This window comes from Lolium perenne, chromosome 1, assembly GCF_019359855.2.
Source record: "Lolium perenne isolate Kyuss_39 chromosome 1, Kyuss_2.0, whole genome shotgun sequence".
Lineage (NCBI taxonomy): Eukaryota > Viridiplantae > Streptophyta > Magnoliopsida > Poales > Poaceae > Lolium > Lolium perenne.
In genome coordinates, this window is record NC_067244.2 from 226,117,401 (window position 1) to 226,123,031 (window position 5,631).

Genomic DNA, 5,631 nt, shown 5'->3' on the forward strand with positions numbered 1-5,631 from the left:
GTTATTAAGATGGTTCTATAATTAGCTATTAGGGTTTACTATGGGTTAGGTTTACTATAACTTCCTATTTGTTTCACTAAGAAATCACTAATGGTTTCCAAGCTAAGTGGTTTATGATCCTTAAGTAGGGTTTAGTGGAATAGGAATATGTGTTGTGAATTATTACACAAGGTTGATACTAGGGTTCATAATTATGGTTCTACTAAATTATGATGGTTGAGGTTGATCCTAATGGTGTGGTATGGTGATGAATGGTGTCAATGTGAGGTTAGCAAGCTAGGATTTGTAATTAAGTGGTACTAGTGGATCATACAAGTGTTAACTAAAAATAAACACATGAGATGATAGTCTCATGTGAATTGTACCTAGTTTTATTTTAATGGATCATGAGTATGCACTCATTGGTTGTTCATTAAGTTTCTACACCTAAAGGTGAAGTGGATATAATCATATGGGCTAAACCCCTAGGGTTTTAGGGTTGCACTAATTTAGGATGATCACATGAAATAATGGGATCAAGGTCTTACTCAAATTGAAACTAGAGTTTCTAAATTATGGTACAACTCCTAAAATGATGATTTGGCAATATAGGTGTGGTTACTAATTACTTTGAAACAACATTAGTAATGGTTTGACATTTTATTAATTTTCACAAGATTTAATAATTAGAGTAACTCTTATTTAGGTTTAATTAAGAATCAGGGTTTATTAATTGTTGTTAGGTTTTAAAATAATTAACTTGTTAACTAAAGATGTTTAAGTAAATAAGTTTTGATTTACCAATATAATATTGGCTTATAATATTTTCTGGAGTTATTACTATTTAAAGAAAATAGAAAATAGTAATATGCAAATTAGGGTTTATGAATTATCAATAATATTTAAGTGAATGCCATTATTGTTATCATCAGAATTTGACCGGATCAGAGGTGGGCCGTAATTAAGATGGGCTTGAAGAATATATACGGAAGATATACATGAATCGGCCTTGTACACGAAGTTTGGGCTAGTTTGCCCGTGTATCTGTAAATATAGTAGGATACGTGTCGGTTAGGTAGAATTTGGCTCGTACACGGTTGGGATTATTCCCACGTTAGAAAGTCCACGGATTATAAATATGTATCTAGGGTTATTGAGAAAAACAACAATCACGTTCACAACAAACCAATCTAGGCGCATCGCCAACCCCTTGTTTCGAGGGTTTCTTCCGGGTAAGCATCATGCTGCCTAGATCGCATCTTGCGATCTAGGCAGTATACGTTTATTCGTCGTTCATGCGTTGCTCGTGCTGAAGCCTTGTTGATGGCGAGCAACGTAGTTATCATAGATGTGTTAGGGTTAGCATTGTTTTACCGTGTTATATGCTTTTATCCATGCAACCCTTAGACGTCTAGCCGCCTTTACACCTATTTTAGGTGTAAGGGCGGCACCTTGCTTGATCATTGTTTAGTAGATCCGATCCGTTATGATTGCTCCTTGTTCTTCAAGGATTAGTTTAATATCTGCATAGTTAGGCCTTGCAAACGGGTTGAAGGATCCAGTGGCACGTAGGGTGTAGTTTGCTAGCCCTAGATAAGATGTTCCGGGAATCAACTTCATGTTGGTTTTTAGGCCTTATCTAGGGCTGGTTTATCATCATCTTACGTGGCCGCCAGGCTCAATCACGCGTAGGATGTTCCGATTATGTGGTGAAAACCCTAAATCGTCGTAGGTCGTTTTAGCTTTATACTGATCAAGCAGGACCACCATGTTATCGTAGACCTCATACGAATCATGGGAGGATCGGCTCCTTGAGCCGATTCACAGGACAACCTGAGAGCCGATTGAGGCTCGTATTTAATGTTTACGTGTATGCCATGCAGGAAACTAAGCGAAGCAAATCCATCACCTTCCTCACCAGGTATAGGTCAGGTGGCACGCCCTTGCACCAGCATCGGACGTGCGTGCCGGAGCTTTGCGGGCCGTCGCTCAAGGGACCAGGGCCAGCCGCAGTTCTGGGAGCCTCCCGGCTCTTCGTGTTGCCCGTCGTTGCTCGCCGGTGGGTTTCGGACGCCAACACATTCTGGCACGCCCGGTGGGACAGTCTTCGACATCAACTGCATCGCCATCTGCATCTGAGATGGCGGAAGGTCCTCCAGTCACGTTCGAGGATCTGACTGAGGAGCTCAAGAAGAAGTATGACGATGTCAAAGCTACGTTCGAAGCCAACCTCATCGGCTCTTTCCAGAGGACCCGCTCACACGGCATCAGGTGGAAAGGGTTCTCACCTGAAGGCGCGCTCGATGGAGTGGACCTGTCTACCCCTTCAGAAGAACGCACCAGGTCTCTGCGTCAGGAGATTAATTTTATGGTAGCTCATTCGCTACACCGCCATTCTGAGAGCCTGGTGAACACTTTGGAGCGTGTCGCCCTTCGGGTGATCCAAGAAATCATGAGGCATCAGTACTCTCTGTCAGGACCTGCTCTAGGGACTCATCAAGGAGAGATACCGCTCCAGACCCGACCACCGCTGCCGTTCGCGCTGGCAGCACCAGAAGTGCCGAGTTCACCGGCATTCATCGTCTACAAGATCGGTGGTGATCCTAGTGATTACCAATTCTTGTATGAGGCACCTAAGGAGATCCCGCACGGATACACGTGCACATATGTGCCAGACTGCAGTAACTGGGCACTCACGAATCAGACTGCAACAGCAGGGATTTCTGGAACAGCAGGAGGGGCTTCTGGATCAGATCCTGAGAAACAGACGTGGCTAGCTAAGTATGCCACTCCAACGAACCTCCAGAGCTCAACTCCTGCAGCTAGCTCAGATCTTGAGAAGCAAGTGTGGCTAGCTAAGTATGCCACTTCAGCGAATCTTCAGAGCTCGACTCCTGCAGCTAGCACCGTGGATCAGATCAGTACAATCTTGAGAGACTAGTTCGGCATGGTGCCGAAAAGGAGGGCAATCGGCTATTTCAAGCCGTACCCCAACGAGTACGATTTGATCCCATTACCACCCAAATATCGGCTCCCTGAATTCTCCAAGTTTAGTGGGTCAGATGGCTCCAGTTCAATCGAGCATGTGAGCCGATATTTGGCGCAGCTGGGCACGATCTCAGCATCAGATGAACTACATGTGAGGTTCTTCGCACAGTCCCTCACAGGATCGGCTTTCGGGTGGTACACATCGCTGCCACCAGACTCAATCCGGACTTGGAAGCATTTGGAAGAACAGTTCCACATGCAGTATCACTCAGAGGCTTCCGAGGCTGGCATTGCCGATCTAGCACAAGTACGACAGAAGCGCGGAGAAACAGTGTCAGAATACATCCAGCGCTTCAGGACCGTTAGGAACCGATGCTATTCGGCCCGTTTGACTGAAAAAGAAGCAGTCGAGTTGGCGGTGGTGGGTCTCGCATCGCCGATCAAGGATATGGCTTCCCAAGCAGACTACCCTTCACTGGCGCATATGGTTCAGAAACTGTCATTATATGAACAGCGCCACCCAGAGTTGTACCAGGACAAGTTCAAGCGTGCGGTAGTCCTGGTTGAGGCAGAGGAAGGTGAAGGCTCTGCGGGAGATCAAGAGGTAGCAGTGGCTGAATGGACTCGGGGGGCAAGCCCCGTGTCCTGCAAGTGGGTTAAGCCACAAGGTCCTCCAAGAGGGTTTGACTTCGACGTGACCAAAGCTGAGAAAATTTTTGACCTCTTACTCAAGGAGAAGCAGCTAAAGTTACCCGAAGGCCTCAAAATCCCCACGGCACAGGAGCTGAACGGAAAGCCATACTGCAAGTGGCATAACACGTTCACCCATACCACCAACGACTGCAGGGTGTGGCGTCAGCAGATCCAAATGGCGATAGAACAAGGGCGTCTAATTTTCAGCCAGTACGCCATGAAAGTCGACACACACCCTTTCCCCGCCGTTAACATGGTGGAGTGCACTTACCCTGGGAGGTGCCAGCCAGGTTTCTCGTTCAGCATTAACATGGTAGGGCCTGGGCACCACTCTGGTAAGGACAGAGACGAGGGCAGCCGCTCTCGTAGCAAGGACAAGGAGGAAGCCGTTCCGCGCGATCGGCTCCGGCACGATGGCAAGCGCTACATCACAGAGGGAGAAGTGAAGAATGTGCGATATCAACGACCTCTCTCTGATCATCTCCTCAACAAATATGTGAGTCAGTACGACCAACGCCGACGATACGACGACGATGACGAAAGAGATCGTCTGGCTAGCAGGGACGCCAGGAGACATCGTCGGCACGATCGAGACGAGGAAAGATATGAGCGCCATGCCAAGGACAAGTCAAGAGAGCAAGACGACGTGGACAAGCACTGGGACTGTCCCTTCTTCAAACACTGCTGGGATTCAGGAATGAGCCGATTGCCTACAATCGGCAACTGCCCAGAATGTAGACAGAAGAAGAAGAGCACATGAGACGTGTCAGTGTTCAAGCGTCTGGGACCTCTCCCATCTCGGAACAAGCAAGCTGAGTCCTCTCGGGTGGGAGATCTCGAGGAGTTAGAAGATGACGATGAAGAAGAAGAAGATAAGTACCACCGTCCAAGGTGGTGCCCTGATGGACTCAGCCGTTCCCAAAAGCGTAGGGTTCAGCGACTACGTGGCTTGGAGGAAGCCGAAAGGTTATACCTGCACACGTTAAGGAAGGCGCGGCCTGATCTAGCCGCGAAAATTCAGCGAACTCTGGACGAAGAGGGCCGACCACAAAAGAAAGAGTGGCGCCCCAAACAAAAGAAAGCCGATGATGAGACATCGGCTGGCACAAACATGGTGTTCATCCTGCCAGCGGAGTTTTGTGCTCCTGGAACAGACGAGGCACCCGTGGCACAACTTGACTGCGGCCCACGGCCGGTTATCTTTGAGAAGCCACGAGAAAGAAGCTACAGACACCTGAAGGCCCTGTACTTACGAGGTTATATCAATGGGCAGCCTGTCAACAAGATGCTGGTGGACACCGGAGCGGCAGTCAACATCATGCCATACTCCATGCTACGTCGGTTGGGACGTTCTAGCTCGGATCTGATCAAGACCAACGTCACATTGAGCGATTTCAACAGCCAAGCATCAGAAGCACAAGGTGTGCTGAACGTGTATCTGACTGTAGGAAAGAAGACCATCCCTACGACGTTCTTCATTGTCGATAGCAAGAGCACCTACGCTGTCCTGCTAGGGAGAGATTGGATCCACGCCAACTGTTGCATTCCATCCACGATGCACCAATGCTTAATACAGTGGGATGGAGATGAAGTAGAGATCGTCCACGCAGATGACTCAGCCGAGATCTCAACGGCTGGCATGAACGTTTGGGAGTCGGTAGGCCAAGAGCCACTCTCCGGAATCACTTTGGACGACTGCGAGCGCATCGACGTGACAAAAAACGGGGTGAGGCTGGTCTTATCCACCGGCCTGACCGTGTAATAGGAGCAAAGGCTATGGACGTACGTCGCAAGGCCGATCCCTGCGATCGGCCCCAAAAAATAAAAAGTGATGATCTTGTCTCAAGCATGTCACGTAGTCATAGTAAGGCACGAACACGATGTAAACCTTCATTGAGCAATGCAATCAAAGTGGGGGCCGATTCCAGCAATCGGCCCATATTATCCTCGCCATACGTTTTCCCTGTGTTC